Source organism: Sapajus apella, unplaced genomic scaffold, assembly GCF_009761245.1.
Source record: "Sapajus apella isolate SASKATOON/1434 unplaced genomic scaffold, GSC_monkey_1.0 scaffold4, whole genome shotgun sequence".
Lineage (NCBI taxonomy): Eukaryota > Metazoa > Chordata > Mammalia > Primates > Cebidae > Sapajus > Sapajus apella.
Window position 1 is genome coordinate 38,224,887 of NW_022436944.1, and position 21,860 is coordinate 38,246,746.

Consider the following 21,860-nt stretch of genomic DNA (forward strand, 5'->3'; position numbering starts at 1 on the left):
AATGTTATAAAGTCAGGAGAAAGTGGTAGTTGTGACCACATAAAGCAAGAGAAAACTGAGCACTCTAAGAGTCAAACTGCCTAACAGAAAGCTCTCCACAGTGCATCCTCATATGGTTTCCGAGGTCTCCTGAGCAGACGCTCAAGATGCAGAGTCTGGGGAATTAGCTTGGCCTAGTGAGCAAAACGAAACCTTTTATCATTATGTAGCCATATGAAAATACTTTCAATTGTTGCTCTTACTATTTTATATAGATACTACCTCTAGCCATTAAAAGATTCAATCTGGTTTTCATAAAATCAAGGTTAACACAACATATGATTAGAAATTCAGGAAAAATAAAATTTGCAAAGAGAAAGCAGAAATAATAGTTTGGCCAATCATACTAAACTAATGACAATTAAAGATAAGAAAAAGAAACAAGTGGTACTCTTCATACAAACATCAAATTAAATTATATTGTCCAAAAAACCAATGAACAAAAATCTCTCCTTGGTGCAAACATGGGGAGGCCAGACGTATGTTCAGGAACACCTGACCAATTGTGGGGCAATCCTTCTAAAAGTCCATATGAATCTGTTATTTATCCCTTGGTTTTTAGTAAGCAGTAGGGCTGGAAAACCTAAAGAAATTTTAGTACCTATAGATAGTACTTTCAATTAAATAATAACAACAGAAGCAAACACATAGCATTTATTGGGAAGCAAAGCTGTTTAAACTACTATAAATATTAACTCACTTAACCCTTACAATAATTTTATAAAGTAGATACTATAACACCTTTTACAGATAAAGAAGCCATAGTGAAGAAGTTATGTGACTTATTTAAGGTCACATGGCAAAGGTACCTAAAATGACAACAATCACTTAATAAATGGCCTTTCTTGCTGTAGGCCAACATGAAATCTATGTATTTTACTCAACCTATAAACTGCTTTTTTGGCAAGCCCATCCACTTACAGGAAAAAGAAGCCACTGTTGTGTCAGGCTGGAAATAAAAGGTTAGTTCAAAAATACTCTCGTACAGAGGGTGAGAACTGTCATAAGTCCTTGTGATTGATTTAAAAGTCTTCAAGAAATTTCTGAGAAGCAAGTAAACATTATTGTTATACAATATGCAAGCTTTACAAAGTTAAACATCCATAAATAAATAATAAAAGAACCACATAGTGGTCAATGATGAGAATGTGTCATAAGGCAATGATTATAATTAATCAAATTAGTAATATTCATGAAACAACCACTGGAATTTCTAATTATCCTTCCACACATTACAAAAAAAAAAAAAAAAAGAATAGGTTCTTGATTATAAAAGTAGAGTCTGAAAGTATTTCAGAATAACATCTGGTTTATATGTGATGTAAAGCAGACACTGCCTTATGGCTAATCTTCTGAGTCAATTTTATTAAAAATACATACATATAAATACAAACATGGTATACTATACAACTAACTCTCCATCTACTCTTTTCTTGTTTTGAAAAATGTTTTAACTTTTACTTCAGTTATCTATCTTCTCTTCAGAAGACATTAAATTCCAGATAAAAGATGATATTATGGAAAAAAGAAATTGTATCTATTTCTAAATTTCATATAATGCCAATTTCATGACTGATACGAGGATGAAATAAAGCATATGGGGACATATATCAAAAGCTGCAGTGTACTATGTCCATTGCTGTCATTCCTGGCAATAATAATAAACATTAAAAATTCTTCATAAGACAGCAGATGCATTACTTGTTACATATTTTTAAGGTTATATTGATCTCAGCTAAATAAAAACAGCAGAGTAGGAACAGACTAGAAGAGGGAAGAAATGATAGGGACAGGGGGCTGAGAAATTCTAAGTAGAAAAGGGTGGGTCCCCAACAAAACTCTACCTTTAAGCTGAAATGCCTGAAACCTGCAGCCCAAAGTCAGAACTTCTATCCCTGTTCTCCCACTCAAATGTTGCCTTTTCCTAAACTACGCATGGCCCACCCAGCCCCTCCATCCTGTGCCTATAATATAGGAAACCCAGGACTCAGCCAGCAGAAAGAAAGCAGCTGATGTCGTGACTAGGACTGAACATCGGAGAGAAGCGGTTTCACATGAGAGGGACAGCTTTACAGAGGGACCAGCTTGTGTAACTTTGGAGAAGAATCCAGCTGGAGATGACCAGATTTCAGGGGAAGATTATCTGTCCACTCCATCCCCTTTTCAGCTCCCCTTCCGGCTGACAACCACTTTCATAAGCATTAAAATCCCCTGCATTTACCATCCTTCAATTCATTCATGCAACCTCATTTTTCCTGGATGCTGGACAAGAGCTCGGGAGCCACAAGTGCAGATACAAAAGGCTATCACACTGGTTCTTTGCCCTCACTGATAGAGGGTAGCCGCCTCATGCAAAAACACAGAGCCTACCAAGCTGTTAACACTTAAGCTATTTGTGAAGGGCAGAGCTAAAAGAACACTGTAACATGCCCTCTGGGGCTTCAGAGGTCACAGGCACCCCACCTGGACACTGCTGTGGGGCCCATACAAAATTTGCTCCTACTGGAGGCCAAAACTGCTTGCTCTGGTTCCTGCACCTGCTAAACTGTGCGCTGCCGCCTGTGATAGGTGGAACGCAGCAAATCTGCGTGAGTAGAGATGGATCCCATGGGCACTGAAGCAGCCAGCCAATTCCAGCACTTGTTCACTCCAGTTCCTACCTCGTTTGCTCATACGCTCCCTCCCACGAGTTGAGAGCAGAGGGCTATGTATATGAGGCATTCCTGTCATGAGTCCCATGAAGGGGTCAAGGAAGTATCCTGCTTCAGAAAGAGCATTCCTGGGAGAGAAAACATTGTGTACAAGGGCTCAGTGAAGAGGCAGTGCATGCACATTTCATGTAAAGTGTGTAAGGAGTCAAGGTCAGCTGGGTTGATGTTCAAGCTTAAGAAGTAGAAAAGGACTGTACAAGGCATGGCTTATAGACCTTACTCAAGATTCTGAGCTTTTTCCCTAATGGCAATGGAAACTACTTTTAAGTACAGAAGGACACCGTCTCCTACTATTTCTCCACATTTAAACTTCCTTCAGCTATACCAAATCACACACCTCAGGACTTCCATACATATGGTTCCTCTGCAAGGCACTACTATTCTCACCTTCTTTGCCTAACTAACTGCCACTGGCCCTTGAGATACAGCTCAAAAGTCACCCCTCCCCAACATGCCTTCTCCCAATTTGATTCAGATGCTCACCTTATACATAACTCCATCCTAACATTAACCATTGTCTAGTATAATGGTTGGTTTTCCACTAACTTCTGTTGTGAGGACAGAGGACCTGCTTTATTCATCCACACTCTTCAGTTGCTAGCACACCAGAACTTGTAAAAATCATTTATTCAATGAATCAACAAAAACAAAAAGACATGCTTCAGTTTAATTCCCAGATATGAGGACGAATCAAGCTATACTTGTTCTACACAGAAGCACACAAATTGAAATGATTTAAAAGAACCGTGTAGTATGTCATAGGGATATGGAGTATACTGTTTGAGATAAAAGATCTGAGTTTATCATCAGATTTTTTAATTATATCATAAATAAGACCTTAAACAGTCATTTACCAAATAGATACTGAGCAGCACCTACTACAGCCAACAAATAAAACAACGATCCTCACATCAGATGCAAACTCAATAGGCAGTGAGCTTAATATTATATACTACTTGGCAAAAATTACAACCATGATACTACATGTTACAATGACATTGAAATGTAGTATTCACTTTCAACCACAACTTTGGACATTCGCAAATCATATAACAAACTACATTACTTAGAATGTTTTCTTTTCCACAAAATCAAAATCCTTTTGAAGTGTCAGAAAATTATACAGAATGATGAGGAAACAGGCTTTTTATTTTTCGTATTTATAGTGCATATAAATACGAAAGTATATTAGCCTGCATTTAATTACCAGTTCAAACAACGACCTGATCTAACCTTTGACAAGTAAAATTAATGTTCTGAATAATTTAACTAAAGCAAACATTTGCTATTAATGCTAGCTAATTATAGTAAGAGCTGGAGATAAGAGGAAGAGAGATGATGAAGAGAAAGGAAGAGAAAGGGAGTTGAAATTTTTTAAGTAAGGTCGAGATCTGTATTATTCATTGAAACATGATTTTTTTCAATGATTTAATTCACAGAAACAGGCAAACTGAGTAAAGCAAAGTTTCTTTATAAATACTAAGATAAACATTTTAGCTTATTAGCTTATTTTTTCAGTCAGTAAAAAATTATCTGTGTACTACGGGAATAGGAAAACAAGTTACAGAATTAGGATACCATCAATCTCCTTCTCTCCAGGGCCTCAAAGTTTAGGTAAGAAAAAGTCCAGGAAACGGGTTGCCAGATAAATAAAGTAAAACAAAAATAAATACCGATGCCCAACTAAATTTGAATTTCAGAAAAACAACAAATATTTAAGACACTTACACTAAAAAGTATTCATTATTTATTGAAAATCAAATTTAACAAGGAGTTTTGTATTTTATCTGACAACCCTACCAGGAGACACATAATCGCAAGTATTCATGGGAAAATATGTGGTATGACCACTGTAGGAGCTCCAGGATAAAAAGAGATCTCAAAGGACAAGACTCCAAAAGAACTCACCCAAAGGCAGGAAAGAGATGTTTTTCCCAGAGCTGTCATCTGATTGCTACTGGAAAAAAACTAAAATGCATGATTCAAATGTACTGACCCAGCTCCACAGAATCTTGTTTTTAAATTACCCTGAAAAAAGGAGCTGTAAAGAAATGTAATAGACAAATGAACAAACTTCTTAGTGGAGACCATCAGCTACCATATGGCAGAAAAATGAAATATTATGACAAGAATACAAGACCTGCTGAGTAGAAACAGAGAGTATAAGATTATTCTGACACAGTTCAGAGACTACGGCTAACCCTTGAACAACATAGTTGGAATTGTACTGGTCCTTGTGGATTTTCTTCTGCATGTGCCTGTCCTGAGACACCAAGACCAAAGCCCCTCCCTTTCCACTTCCACCTCCTCAGCCTACTCAATGTGAAGACAACAAGGATAAAGATGTTTATGATGACCTACTTCCACTTAATGAATGTAAATATATTTACTATTCACTAGGATATATTAAGAATATCCTAAAGAAGAGAAAATATATTTTCTGTTCCTTAGGATATTCCTAATAACATTTTCTTTTCTCTAACTTTACTGTAAGAATACAATATAATACATATAACATACAAAACATGTGTTAATCAACTGTTTATGTCATTGGTAAGGCTTCTTCCTGGTCAACAGTAGGCTATCAGTAGTTAAACTTTTTGGGAAGTCAAAAGTTATATACGGATTTTTGACTGCACAGGGGTCAGCACCTCTAACTCCCATGTTGCTCAAGGGTCAGCTATATTATTTTTACCAGTGCATAATTTAGGAGGGGAAATCCAAAGAAAATGTGAGAGTACTTGAATTGATTATAAAATATTATGTTAACACTTTCACTCATAAGTTAACATATTTTAATTCTTGTATTAATGTCAACAAATACACATGATACTGCACAAGAATCTAAGGTATGATCCTCTCTGAGTGGGACCTTAAATTTTGAAAACATTCAATAATGCAAAATGTGAAGAAAATATGCTATAGTCCATATTAAAATGGTCAATTTAATTGATTAGTAGCTTCAAAAATGATGAGCTTACTTGCTGATGGAGCAGAAACTTCTATTAACTTGGATAACATGAGCCATACATGATAGATACATCAGTGTAAATGTGCAAATGTTTCAACTGTAATAGAAGACTATCATTATTTAGAGGCAAGAAAAATTCCAATTTCCCAAATATATAAATATATACAAACTTTATAAAATTGATAGTAAACAATGATAGTCATTTAAAATATTAAAATATTATTAAATAATGAATTTGAGTATCACTGGAAAGTGATCTGATATGAGGGTTTCTCTCAGAATCCAAGGTGACTGTAATGGTTCCATTTTTTAACAAAAGAGATTTGTGCACACGCCAACTTCTGTCCATATGTGTTCTAACACAAAAACTGTTGAGGCTGTCCATGTAAGAAACCTGACATACATAAAAATGTCATTATAAGCCCTCAAAATGGAAACAAAACTGTTTCAATTTCATTTTCATGAGAAGGAAAGATTAAAGCACTGATTAGATGAAAAATGGATACAGAAGAAAGAGCTAATTATAAAAGACAGAACACAATACATAGTGCTCACATAATATCTTGAAGTCAGAAAACATAAAGGCTTTATGGTGATTGTCAAAGAATGTTTCAAGACATCCGTGAATACTAAACAACAAAACAATTCTATAAACTCTACATAGAGCATACACAGGTCAGAAAGGATATATGAAAAGAAGTAACTAACAAAACTAAATCAACTGGGACTACAGAGGAGCTACACAAACCTTGCCCTAACTCCAAGGGAATTTGACTAGCCAAAGTACATACCTTCTTTTTTCTAATGTATACACTTAGGTAAAAGACAGTAGCACACTATCTCCAAAATTTCATTGAATACCATAATAAAATGTCTAAAAGCAAAGTACGTTAGTGTTCTAAAATTCTTGCCATGCTAATTTAAATAAAATTACTGCATAATTTTTAGAATTTTGAAATCTATGCCTAAACTTCAGTAAACAATTGAAAGTAAATGACAAAATTTCATGCCATGCTTTGTCATCTGTGAAACAATGATGCAGTTCAATTATATTTATTGAACAAATTAGCGTCATTTGTTTTTCTCTGTGCTAAGAACCGTTTGGCGTAGTGATGATTGCTAATATTTTATTTAATGCTTACTAACTGCTAGACACTGTGTTGTATGTATATTATTATCCCATTTAATCTTCTCAGCAATCCTATCAGACAGGAATCATCATTACCCCCATTTTACATAGGTTGTAATTGAGACTAACAGGTTAATAATTTCAGCCCAAGGTCACACTCCAAGTGGCTGGATATTGAATTGAAACTTCTTCAGAAACTCATTTTAAGATATCCTACTGCTTTCTCACTATGTACAATGGCATGGGGAAAGGAACATCAGGGATTAGAGATGAGGAGAGAAGCAACATCTCCTGGGAGGTAGAACACAAAAAATACACAGACCACATAATGAAAAGTAGAATGTCACAGCAAAGAAGATGTATTAAAAGGAGCTCTAACTCTGAAAAATCAAGGAGTAAATACAGGAGTCTAAAAAGACTTCATGGAGAAGGGAATACCTAGGACAGGCTTTGAAGAAATGGTATTTCAACAGGTAGAGATGGATGGAGAGAGCTGATCAGAGATCAACTCAAAAAAAATTGTTCTGAAGCCAGCAAAATGGACAATAAAATAGTAAACATCTATGTTTGCAACAGAGAAAGCTGCACTGAAAAAAAGGCAGCTGCAAAAGAGACATGTAAAATTATATCATATGAAATGCAAATTATTAACAATAAAGCTTTACATTTAAACAGCAGTTTGCAGTTTATAAAAATTTTCACATATATCATGCATTCTCAATGGCAGTGATATTGTCTCCTAGGGGATGAAATTGGTGCACAGAGTAGGTGTGGGGAATCACAGATACTATAATAGTTTATGGTCCTTAAATGGAACAGAGTACATAAAGAGAAACATAGTATATCTGTACATTTGTGTTATTAAATGTGTTTCGTGGGGGAGGATGTCTGGGAGAAGTTTTTCTTTAAAGACTTTTTAGGGGTGCCATGATTTTTTAAAAAAGGTTCAGAAACACTGACAAATACTACCTCATTTGATCATCCCAACCATCTAATATAAGCAGGTATTATTCCCCTTTAAAAAGGCATGAGAAAAATAATACTGGAAGAGTTAAAGAGATGAATGGAGAAAAACAAGTAGTGCATAGAATGAAACGTTATACATATACACAGCTGATAACATAAAATAATGTGTAACCTCACTCACAGTTCAAGAAATATCAACTAAAACAATCAGATGCAATTTTTCACCTATCAGATTGCAAAATTTAAAAGGTGGACAATACCCAATCTTGATAAGAATTTGCAGAAATATGCATTTTGATGCACTTGACTTAAAAAGTGCAAGAACTATCAAAATTACAAATGCATCTAACTTTTGAATCAACAGTTCTACCACTAAAAATGCATCCTACTTATATACCCTCTAGCCAAATCTATGCAGAATGAAGTTGATTGTAACAGTGAAAAATCATAAGCAATCTAAGTGTTCTATAATCATTGGTTTTATGAATTACAGTAATCAGGCCAAGTGCAGTGGCTCACACGTGTAATCTCAGCACTTTGGGAGGCCAAGGCTGGCAGATCACCTGAAGTCAAGAGTTTGAGACCAACGTGGTCAACATGGTGAAACCCCATCACTACTAAAAATACAAAAAAAAAAAAAAATGAGCCATATGTGGTGACAGGTGCCTGTAATCCCACCTATTTGGAAGGCAGAGGCAGGAGAATCACTTGAGCCTGGGAGACAGAGGTTGCAGTGAGCCCAGATTGTGCCATTGCACTCCAGCCTGGGTTATGGGCAAAACCCCATCTCAATACATATATACATACATATATATATACACATACATATATATACACACACACATACATACCAGTAATCCAGAAATAGAATAATAGGTAGGAATTAAAAATCTAAATGCTATGATTTTAAAAAAATATACACAGCATACTGGAATTAACAATGCTATTTGTATGACCCCATTATTTTATGAAAATACGCAAATAGAAGTTTGCTATGCATTAACATTTCTGGACACAAAAGAAACCAACAAAGCATCAGAAAGAGGAATTCTCTAACTGTATACGTAAGTATACACTTTTAGAAATAGAACATGAGAATGTATCTTTTAAAAATAATTCATTATAAAAATGTTAAAGTGACTTGCTCCAGTTCCTACAATTGTGAAGCAAAACTATGAATAAAATTCATCTTGTGGCTCAGAATCCATTGTTTCTTATTACATTGCTTTATAAAGCTTACTATTGTTCAGAAAAACCCATATTGGTGATTAAATATGGTAATGTCTATGGTTCCATAATGCCTACTGAAGTATAAATGCCCCTGTAGGTTTTCAATGACTTTCACGATCTACCCACACCTGTGTTCCCAATCCTCCCTCCCATGTCTTTTTAGTTTCTAAAAAGCATCCAGTGTTTCCCTACCTCTCTATTTTCTTGGATAAGAAGTCTCGGTGCAGAAATCCTCTCTCAACCAATTCCTCTTCCTAAATCTCTTTACTCCTTTTTTAAACCGATCTATTCTCATGATGTGGCATACAATAATAAATATTGCTGAATAAGTAAAACTATATCCATCAGAACAGATTCTACTAATCACTTGATAAAGTTAATCTCAAATGCTCCATTCTCACTCAAATGTTTCCTAACTTCTTTTCATTCAGTTTTAGAATGTTGAATAAATTGAATAAATTCAGAAACTGAATCATATTTCTGCTTCTAATGGGGAAAAATTAAACAAAACAGGAGGTTTCTTTCTTCCGAGAGAATAAAAGGGGAAGAAGAGTCCTGAGAAGAAAAGTATCCCTAGAATGGAGCAGCTACCATACTTCTTTCCATCATCATGCTTATTTCTTTTTTTTTTTTTTTTGAGATGGAGTTTTGCTCCTGTTACCCGGGCTGGTGCACAATGGCGCAATCTCGGCTCACCGCAACCTCCGCCTCCTGAGTTCAAGCGATTCTCCTGCCTCAGCCTCCTGAGTAGCTGGGACTACAGGCCTGCGCCGCCATGCTCAGCTAATTTTTGTTATTTTTAGTAAAGACGGGGTTTCACCATGTTTACCAGGATGGTCTCGATCTCTTGATCTCGTGATCCACCTGCCTCGGCCTCCGAAAGTGCTGGGATTATAGGCGTGAGCCACCGCGTCCGGCCCACTATGCTTATTTCTACAAAAGAAAACTTCCAATCTAGTTACTTATTTATTTTATTTATTTATTTTTGAGAGATAGGACATCTGTCACATACGACTGAAGGCAGTGGCACAATCACAGCTCACTGCACTCTCCAACTCCTGGACTCAAGTAATCCTCCAGCATTAGTCTCCCAAGTAGCTGGGACTACAGATGAGTGCCACCATGCTCGGTTAATTTTTTTTTTATTTTTGGTAGAGACCAGGTCTCCTTATTTCACTCAGGCTGATCTCAAACTTCTGGCCTCAAGCAATCCTCCCAACATGAGCCACAACACGTGGCCCAGAATCTACTATTGTTGACACTGGTGACTTAGTCACATTATCTAGGCTCAAAATGAGGAACTGTCCTCACTATCTGACAGTAGACAAATTAAACACTTTGTGTCTCAGTTTCCTCACATGTAAAATGAATACTCAAGTCACAGGTTTTGTGACTTTATTTGACCTTTTAATGCAAACATATGAGGAAAATAAAAATATTCAAGTTTGTTTCTCAATTGAAACATATCAATTTCATTAACCACATTTAAAAATCTTTGTTTCCCCGAGGAACTGACAACTACTGAAGTTCATGAGCTCCTACACTAGTATACGGTGTAGCAAGTCCTAATATGGGGGAATGGAAGGAGAAGATGAACATGTGAATGAGGCAGGGAAAGAAAATCTTCCCACCAACTCAAACAATCATTGCTTTATGAAGAACAAAGACTAAGAAAACTCTAAGTCTCTGATTAAAAACACCGCCTTCCTCAAAACTATTTTAGTCAGAAACTGCTGGTGATAAGATTGGATTGGATAAATTTATTAACAGAGTATATAATAGATTTTGTGAATTGTCAAAAGGTCTTTAGCACTTACCAGCCTGTTCAGCTGCGAATGTGAATTACAAAAGACAACCTTTAGTCAGCTCTAACAGTCCTTCTGGATTTTGGTTTCTTTTAGTTTTATATTATTCTACTTTAGCTTCTGAAATGATTTGCTAATCAGACAAATCTGTAACCCTAGGAAGTCAGTATCTGTTTCTCTTTCTTCTTCATTCACTACATACATACACAGACACAACTATCATTCAGATAGATAGATAGATAACTTCATTTCATTTCATTTCAAACCTTTAAAGAATAACCCTTGTTAAGTATGCGATTCTCTCTCTAACCTTCATAATCAAGTCCAGCAGTTTTTTCTGAACCCTGTTGTGAAGTTTTCTATAGCAATGGCAAGGGGAAACAGATGGAAAAATTAGTGTATTGTCTTTCCTCCTCAAAGAAATAGATCCAGAAAGCAAAAGAATCACCCATTTTGATGGAAATAAGGCCCCCTATTCTAGAATTAGTACAGCTATACAGAATAAATTCACTTTCATTTAGGAATTTTCTATCTTCCAGGATGCAAAAGCACTGTTTCTAATATATTATGGGGAGAAATTTAACGACAGATCCAAAAATCTTAAACTATGCAAAATATATCCATATTATATTCATTAATGGAAAACCAGATACATGAAAAGATACATCTCAGGTTGGCAAGCATGTTTGCTACCTAAATCTTATTAAACATATATGTATGTAAGTCAATGGAAATTTTAAATTAGAAAAGAAAATCTGAATCAGATTCAAATTAACATCTTCTTTTTACCTATTCCTTTTGGCAGTACTTGCAAAATCTGTAGCAACAAACTATCACTTCATTATCTTCCCACAAGACTCTGGTTTTCTCTTAACACTTCACAATGCTTCTGAGATAGCATATCTAACATAACACCTCTACTTCTCTCCAGCATTTAACAAGATAAAGAAAAGGCAGAAAAAGAGTAGACAATGTCCATGTTAGAAGTGTGAGAATCTAACTCTCATGAACATTCAAATTAACTCTGTATCTCAAATCATTGTAGACATCAGATATGATTATGTTACTGTTTTCCTTTAAAGGAACAGAGTCATTCAGTGTTAACCAATGGCAATCATTAATTAATAGTAGGGAGAGTAGTCCTGTTTAAATTAAAATATAATTAAAAGCACAGCAATGTAAAGACTCAGGGTGGTTGTTTTAATGACTTTTCTTTAATCAAGTAAAGCTAAGTAACCAAATGTGTTTTTTGAAGAAGGCTATTTCTATTTTTTACCCAATGGGAGCCCTCAAAGAGAAACAAATAAGTTTTTAACTCACCTAACTACTCAGTATCAATTTTCCTTGACTGTGTAACAACACAGTTTAAATTTCTTCAATGAAATTATTAAAATGAAGATGCAGATGACTAGCTTACCTCCTTTGTAATAATGCTTAGAACATGTGTATAGGGACCTATACACAAAAACATACGATTTTCAGGGTTGTATCAGAAATTAAATATAGAAAGAAGAAAGTTCATATATTTCATTCCCACTAAATCCATTCAAAAGGCTGTCTCCCAACAGGTTTACTCAAGTGTTTCTCTGTATCAGTGTAGTTGGTACAAGCATTCGGAGGGAAGGAATCAGGCCCACATAATGTGCTTTTATGGCCCCGACACAGCTTGATGTTTATTAAATCTTAGTTGAAAGACATTTGACAATACAATCGCTGATAAAGTCAATGTTCCCTTGCATGGGAAATCTTGTGCCTTGTACCTTATGATTTCAGCAGTGCCATGTGTGCTGCGATAGTTATGGGCCTGTCAATGTTTCCATTATAAACTCTGGTTTTCGGAGGTTTCTATCTTGGCCTATAAAAATAGACTCCGGTCTGTAACTTGGCATAAAAAGTACTGGTATCAGCCCAAGAGAACATTTTTTGTTCCAAAGATTAAAATAAAAATCTGTTTAGTAGTTTTAAGTTAACAGAGTGTAAAAAAAAAAATAAAATAAAAAGTTGGGGGGTGGGGAGGAAGAAGAATGTTTTTAAAAACACACACACACACACACACACAGCCAATGCTCTCTCACTACTACTTCATTTTAAACTTTCAAATGATTAACACAAAACAAACCAATGATATTGCATAAATGAAAAACCTAAAAGGAGTTTTAATTAAAAACGTTATAGCAATTACCAAAAAAATCATAAATTTTAAACTACCTAAGTAGTATCTCCTTAATCCCCATATTTAAAGATTGTCCAAGTACCCACTGACAGTAAACTAAAACTATTTCAAAGATTTTTTTTCAGATATGTAAAAATTACCTTTTAATGAATCACTAAATGAAGATTTACTGCACATTAGTAGACAATCTTAAATCTTAGTTTCAAATGCATGCATCAAGAAGTTTCTCAAACATATTATAACTTGAATATACGAAACACTAAAGTAGTCTTTACAAACTGTTGAAAGATATTAGTCAAAGTTTTGTGGGTTTTTAAAGCTTAATACAGATCTGTTCCTTTCAAAAATATAATGGTCATATAAAACTGCTGCATAGTCACAAAAGTGTATCTTTTACAACAATAACTTCTATCTGTTAAAGAAAATGTATTAGTATAATCTACATAGAAGGTGATTTGGAAACAGCCATCAAAATTAGAAATACATTTTTAAATTTTTTTATTGTGGTAAAATACACATGATATTTACCGTCTTATCCATTTAAGTGTACAATTCAATGTTATTAAATACATTCATAATGTTGCTCATCCATTTTCATCATCCATCTCTATAACTTCTCATCATGTAAAACCAAATTTCTTGTTAACAAAAAAACTAAAACTCTGTAAAAATTTTAAAGGGTTTATTCTGAGCCAAAACAAGGGACCATGACCTGGGGAACAGTCTCAAGAGGTCCTGAGTTACGCCTGCAGTGGCTGAGTTACGGTTTGGTTTTATGCATGTTAGCGAGATAGGAGTTACAGGCAGAGACATAAATCAACACATAGAAGGTATGCACTGATTTAGCCCAAAAAGACAGAGCATGTTGAAGGCAGGGAGGGGAACTATAAGTTACAGAATGGTTTTAGGGATTCTTTAGGTGGCAACTGGTTGAGAGAGTTAAGCTTTGTTTGCAGACATGAAGTCACAGAAAGAAATGATTGAGTTAAGATAAGGCAGATTATGGCCAAAGATTTGTAACATACATGAGGTCTGAGGTAGCAGGCTTCAAAGAAAATATATGATAAATGTCTACAGACTGCAAAGGTATCAGACTATTAGTTAATCTCTCCTAGATTTGGGAAAGGCCTAGAAACGGAAGGTCTGACTATAGTAATGGAGTTTCCCCTAAAAAAGATGGCTTTGCATGGCCATTTCAACCTGATGGCTTTCTGGCAGCCTTTTTAAAATATGTCAATGAAATAAATTTTGACGTAAAATATTTTTATTTCCCTCAGGGCCCACTATTAGTTATTTGATGCTATACCAGAGTCAGCTTGGAAAGTAAGCCACATTATACTGGCTTAATAAAAACCTAATGAGAGATGTTATGGTTTGTAGATTGTGGCTTAACCATCGCCTAGCATGGCCTCAGGTCTTGTTTATCATTTTTATCTTACTGCCATAGACAGTCTGCTTTGACTGTCTTACGATTTTTACTTTAACCTAAACTCCATAAGGGAGGAGGTATAACAAGGCATGTCTAGCCTCCCTTCCAGTCATGGTTGAGAATTCAGTTCTTCTGGTTTCTCTGAGGCCAGTTTTTCTTGGCCAAGAGTCTGTTCAGTCAGTTAGGGACTAGGGTTTTTATTTTTGGTTTATGCTCTGTACTCATTAAATATACTTCCCATTGCTCCTCCCCCAACTTCTGGCAATCACTATTCTACTTTCTGTCTCTATAATCTTGACTACTCTAATTGTCACATAAGTGGAATCACATAGAATTTGTCTGTTTGTGACTAGCTTGTTTCACTGAAAACAGTGTTATCAAGGTTCATATACCTTGTAGCATATCTGGTTTCTTTCCTTTTTAAGCCTGAATAATATTCCGTTATAGGTATATACCACATTTTATTTATCCATTCATCTACTGATAAACACTTGGTTTGCTCTGTAAACCCAAAAGCATCCGAGATAAGTCTCATTCAATTTAGAAGTTTATTTTGCCAAGGTTAAGGACATGCCTGTGACACAGCCTCAGGAGGTCCTGATGACATGTCCCAAGGTGGTCACACTACAGCTCAGTTTTATACATTTTAGGAAGACATAAGACATCAATCAATACATTTAAGATGTACAATGTTTCAGTCAGGAAAGGCAGAACAAATCAAAAACTCAAAGTGGAGGCTTCCAGCTGACAGGTATGTACACACCTCCACCCCCTTGTTGTTCCCAGAAATGTCAGGCAACCATGAGGTCAGGTGGTTGTTAAACTGTCTCTCTAAAATGGCAAGTGGTGAGAGCCAGCACTAGGAAAAGATAGTCTCCAAATAGAAAACATCAGGAACTGGTGTTACCCACCTCTCAGTTAATATCTCAGTAGTTGGGTGAGCAGGGCTCAAACAGGCACACTAAGGGGCAAAATGGCCTTTTATATGACCTTTCACTGGGAACACTCAACAGGTAAGGGGAAAAACTCCTCAAGTGAACATGTGCACAACTCAGCAAACCCCAGATCCATACCAATGTATAAAACCCCAAGTCAAGGGATAAACAAGGCACCTGGATCTCACAAGTCAGCCGCTTAGCCCTTCCAAGTTTACTTTGTTTCCTTTCACTACTGCTCTAAAACTTTTTAACAAACTCTCACTCCTGCTCTAAAACTTGCTTCAGTCTCTAACTACTATCCCTCCACCAAATTGCTTCCTCCAAGTAGGCAAGAATCAAGTTGTTGCAGACCCACACAGATTCACCACTGGTAACAGGTGGATTCAAAGATTTTCCAACTGGCAACTTGTCAAAAGAGTTTATCTAAAGATCAGAAACCCAGGCAGGCATGATGGCTCATCCCTATAATCCCAGCACCTTGGGAGACTGAGGCAGGCAGATCACCTGAGGCCAGGAATTCAAGACCAGCCTGGCCAACATGACAAATTTCTGTCCCTACTGAAAATACAAAAAGCTGGAGTGAGGCCAGGCATGGTGGATCACACTTGTAAACCAAGCACTCTGGGAGACGGAGACAGGTGGAACACTTGAGGTCAGGAGTTCAGGACAAGCCTGGCCAACGTAGTGAAAGCCCATCTCTACTAAAAATACAAAAAAATTAGCCAGGCACAGTGTGCCTACAATCCCAGCTACTCATGAGGCTGAGACATAAGAATCAGGTGAAACCCAGAGGCAGAGGCTGCAGTAAACGAAGACTGCACCACTGCAATCCAGCCTGGGTGACAGAGTGAGACTCTGTCTCAAAAAATAAAAATATAAAATAAAGCTGGGCGCGGTGGCTCATGCCTGTAATCTCAGCACTTTGTGAGACCAAGGCAGGTGGATCACAAGGTCAGGAGTTCGAGACCAGGCTGGCCAAGATGTTGAAACCCGTCTCTACTAAAAATACAAAAATTAGCTGGGCGCGGTGGCACGTGCCTATAATCCCAGCTACTTGTGAGGCTGAGGCAGGAGAATCGCTTGAACCTGGGAGGTGGAGGTTGCAGTGAGCCGAGATCGCACCATTGCACTCCAGCCTGGGTGACAGAGTGACTCTGTCTCAAAAATAAATAAATAAATAATAAATAAAGACCGGAAATTCCATATAAGGGAGTGTAGAACCCATTAAGATAAGGGGTTGTAGAGACCACAGTTCTTACTATGCAGATGAAACCTCCAAGTAGCAGGCTTCAGAAAGAATAGATTGTAAATGTTTCTTATGAGACTTCTCTCCAGGATCAGAGAAAAGACTTAGAAAGGGAAAGGTATTCTCTGCAGAATATAGATTTTGCTTATGAGAGACAGCTTTCCAGGGCCATTTAAATATGTCAAAGAAATGCATTTCAGGGCAAAATACTTCAATTTCTTCCAGGCCCTGCTGTCATGTGATGCTTTACTCTAGTCAGGCTGGAATTTGGTGTCTTATTGCTACAAAAAGTCATAAGATCTCTGTTTTAATGTTAACGCTGGTCAGTTGTGCCTCAATTCCAAAGGGAGAGTATAATGGGTAATGCCAGATCGCCCCCTTTCCATCATGTCCTGAACTAGTTTTCAGGTTAACTGTGGAATGCCCTTGTTTGAGAGGAAGGGTTCATTCAGACAATGAGAAAGCTTAAAATTTTATTTTTAGTTTACACTTCCATATTTCAGCTATTGTATGAACATGGGTATACAAATTATCCCTTTAAGACTCTGTTTTCAACTATTTTGGGGATACGCCCAGAAGTGGGATCACTGCATCATATGGAAATTCTATTTTCAGTATTTGTAAGAAACTATCATACTGCTTCCCACCATGACTGTACCATTTTACCTTCCCACCAACAGCGAACAAGGGTTCCATTTTTTTCCACTGCAGGTGAGCGCCACCATGCCCAGCTAATTTTTTTATTTTTAGTAGAGATGGGGTTTCATCATGTTGGCCAGGATGTTCTCAATCTCTTGACCTCGTGATCCACTCACCTTGGCCTCCCAAAGTGCTGGGATTACAGGCGTGAGTCACCGTTCCTGGCCCCAAAACTTTGCTTTTCTTAAAATTCACCAGGTAATGCTGAAGCACTGAATTGGGGACCACACTTCAAGAACAACTGTTCTAGAAAAATGACTATTCAAAATTGTACATAAAAACCCACCTATCAGTATTGTAATTTGATTATCAATAATATTTAGATAAGAATGTGTGTTTACTTAAAACTTAAGAACTCTGTATAATGGGTGTAGAAGATAATTTAGATTATTCCAAATGTGGTGAAATAAAGGAGGGAAGATAAGAAACACTATTTTCTTTTCAAAGGTAGCCGCCTATCTCCTATTTCTGCCACTAGATGGAAACCAGTGCAACAAATAGCTGTCAAACTGCTGATACGGTAAGATACAGTAAACTGAGGTGAAAATTATGGCACATGGCATTAATTACAAAGGAACAAATAGCTGTGGGTCTCTATGCTGACATTAACAGCAGAATTAGCGTGTTTATTTTACAATTAATTGTATATGTCATTAGCTCTTGGCCTATAAATAACATCAACTTCAATCAGAGCTGTTATGGATCAATTTTCTTAAATAACAAACAAATAAAAGCTGAAACTATGGTTTTTTTATTTCTTTTTGAGACAGAGTTTCGCTCTTGTTACTCAGGCTGATCTCGACTCACCACAACCTCCACCTCCTGGGTTCAAGCGATTCTCCAGTCTCAGCCTCCTGAGTAGCTGGGATTACAGGCATCTGCCACCATGCCTGGCTAATTGTGTGTGTGTGTGTGTGTGTGTGTGTGTATTTTTTTTTTTTTTTAAACTACAGTTGGGGTTTCTCCATGTTGGCCAGGCTGGTCTTGAACTCCCAATCTCAGGTGATCCTCCCATCTCGGCCTCCCAAAGTGCTGGGATTACAGGCATGAGCCACCGCGCCCAGCTGGTTTTTTATTTCTTAAAACAGCATTACTATTGATCTAATTATGACCCCAAAAGAGTCATACATTGAAATCATAACCCCTGGTAAACTCAGAGTTTTACCTTATTTGGAGATAGGGTCTTTACAGTAAAAACCAAGTTAAAATGTCATTGAGGTAGAACATAATCCAATACAACTTATTTCTGTATAAAATGTGAGATTTGGACATGTACAGAGGGAAGACACAGGGAGAAGACCACCACTTACAAGCCAAACAAAGAGGCCTGGAACAGATTCTCCTTCACAGACCTCAAAAGCAATCAACCCTGCTGACACCTGATCTCAGACTTCTATCTTCTAAAACTGTGAGAGGATAAATTCTGCTGTTTAAGCCACTAAGTTTGTAGTACTGTTATGACAGTCCTAGCAAACCAATACAGTATCTTTCTTATTTTTCTTTTTCCGTTTTAAAGGTGGAATGATGACTAAAAGCAACATACTGCATCAAGTCCCGAGATAACAAAAATGAGTAATACGTGCCTTCAAGATGCTTATAGTCCAGTGGCTTATTATGTAAGAAAACATGAATATTTATTAGCCACTAATAAGATTTTGGTGTTTTTTCAATGTTTATTGGCACATTATTCAATGCGTCACCAACAAAAATAAGAGATACAAACACTGAATTCTACTTTATTTCTATTGCCACTATTACAATTGTAGCACTTATTTGCTTCCTAGTCCTTGGCACAAACTGTCTAATTTCTTTCTCTCTCCAAACCAAAATACACATTGCTGACAGCACCCTTCTTGTCACCCTTCCCTTTATTGAAATATTTCAATAAATACCTTAAAGAAACTAGCTTTTTCCCAACTTAAGATATAGATGTACACAACCTCAAACAAATTACTTAAACCACTGATGCAGTTTGTAAATAACAAACTGAAATGTCTTTAAAAGAATTAGCAATAACTTATAATGAACAAAAAGAAGAGTAACAATATCATAAATTATTAAATATACATGAGCATAACCATACCCTCTTTATAATTCCTTACTAAATCCAGCACAGGAAGAATTCTCTCAAATTTTTAACGTAGTGAGGGTACAAATTGACAGTTATTCTTGATCTGTAACTGCCTTAAAAAACACCCACAGCGGGCCGGGCGCGGTGGCTCACGCCTGTAATCCCAGCACTTTGGGAGGCCAAGGCGGGTGGATCATGAGGTCAAGAGATCGAGACCATCCTGGTCAACATGGTGAAACCCTGTCTCTAATAAATACAAAAATTAGCTGGGCATGGTGGCACGTGCCTGTAATCCCAGCTACTCAGGAGGCTGAGGCAGGAGAATTGCCTGAACCCAGGAGGCGGAGGCTGCGGTGAGCCGAGATCGCGCCATTGCACTCCAGCCTGGGTAACGAGAGCGAAACTCCGTCTCAAAAAAAAAAAAAAAAAAACACCCATAGCTATCACGGAAACCCTATCATAGAAATCCTATCTAAGATTCCAAAATTAAATATAAACTATTTACAGGGCGCTTATATTTTGCACAGCTTCATTTATACTGTGCACTGGACTTAGAAATATGGCCTCAATTACAAATGAAAATTTTAAGTTTCAATTTCTTACCATTTTATTATCACGTCTCTCGATTACTGAATTAACACTTGTTTACACATATTGTTATCCACTTGTTTTATCTTTATAAAAAGTAAAAATAACATTCAATTGCCAGGGACCGATAATAGTACTAAATCCACTTGTTTTATCTTTATAAACCACTTATCTTTATAAAAAGTAATAGCATTCAATTGCCAGAGACTGACAATACTACTAAATTTTCTCTAGGATTCCTCCTCCCTTTCCTTTCCTTCTCAGTTGGGTTCAGTTACATGGTTTGGAAATCTAATCAGTCTGCTGATAGTCCTCTATCACATTCCAAGAAAATAAATTTCACATCTTCAAATATTACTAATATGCAAAATAGTATATCTTGGCCCCTTTATATATAACATTCTAGTGCCACAAGTTTGGTTAGGTCCCAGAGAGAACATCTCTTATTAGTCCTACAATTAAATGATTCAGCAACCAGCCACACTATCTTTGCCTTTTAACAGTTCCAATCAGTAGCAGATCTAGGTGTAATCAACAGCAGCGGGGGGCTTTAGGAAGCAAAACAAAACAAAAACAGTAGGAATCTTTACTAGAATACAGTAATTGATACAAGGGAACATTATAGGCTGTTTTAATACAAGTTAACCTAAGATATTAGAATCTGACTTTATAATGAGAAGTGAAATATGCAGGACAACTTTTAAACATCTAAAAACAACAAATATCAAATATTTAACAAGGTTAAAATGAAAAGGGACTGTTTCAAAATGAACCTTCTCAGTCTCAGAAGGGTCATTGCTTTTGTTGTGATTATTTAGCACTCATTTAGAAGACAAATTAAAGCCCTCCTTCTACTGCTACCATACCTAACCAATTTCATCATCATATACTTAAAAAAATTAAAGCATCTCAGAGAATAACTAGCAATGCTTTTACTTCTCTTAAGAAACATTTAAAATTTTACCAGCAACATCAGGACAGTCTTAAAATGTAATTTACCAGAATGTTCCCATTTCTTTCTTTTTTTTTTCCCCTATTTTTGATTTCCTAGCCTAGAGTGTACTGATACTTAAGTGCTATATGTGGTGCCACCTAATAGCATGCAGGTAGCACACTGATTTATTTAGATGAAAAATCAAAAAGCCAATGGTAGTATGATGTGATGACTACAAATTCTAACTACACAAAAATTCACAAATGGAAATGTTACCATAGTAACATCCTGATCACACTGCACATGAGAATAGTTGATTTCATGATATAATTCTATGTTTATTGCAGTATGTGCAATGAGACATCTATCAAACCTCAATTCTTCTACTTCCTCACTCAGGATAAGACGTAAGGAATTTGGTTGACAAGTTTACAATCTTGTCTAATTTTTCTTTGCTTCTTTTAAATTTTCTTTTGCTTCTTTTAAATTTTATAAAACAATGATAAAAAATGTAAGTGGGTGAAGATCTAAAACATATACTACTCTGTATTAGCCATATTCTAATCTAGGTTGTTAAAATTTCATATAGCAGCAGAAAACAAGCATACCTGATGGCAATCACTTCTTTCCGAAAACACTTCCAAAGTTATTCAGCAACTATCCCAAAGTGCTTTTACCTCAAGAAAGTTTTGTGTTATAAAAGGAGGGGAGAAAACCCTTGTGCATCTTCTACCCAAAATAAACAGTAAGACAAATATTAATAAAAATACTATCATTATCTGCAAATCAACATTTGCCTTCAAAAGATGCTTTCCATAATAATGTTTCTAGAGTCTTTGAAGCTGCTGTTGAGGGGAGAAAATGCACTAAACATAAATATGGTATGGAAAATAGCAGAGAATGTTGGGATTAATTTATTCCTCTATGTAAC

General features: G+C 36.3%; 1 protein-coding gene across 8 annotated transcripts in view; it reads right to left on the minus strand.

Moving 5' to 3' along the window:
* Positions 1-21,860, minus strand: part of TBC1D5 (TBC1 domain family member 5) — a 557,272-nt gene that overhangs the window by 356,582 nt on the left and 178,830 nt on the right. Inside the window, exon 1 of one of the 8 annotated variants that reach the window (XM_032259269.1) lies at positions 8,483-8,510. The exons of the other annotated variants lie outside the window; for them this stretch is intronic. The gene's annotated coding sequence lies outside the window, so the exon portion shown is untranslated. Of the gene's footprint in view, positions 1-8,482; positions 8,511-21,860 lie in introns of those variants that run through there. 8 annotated transcript variants of the gene reach the window in all.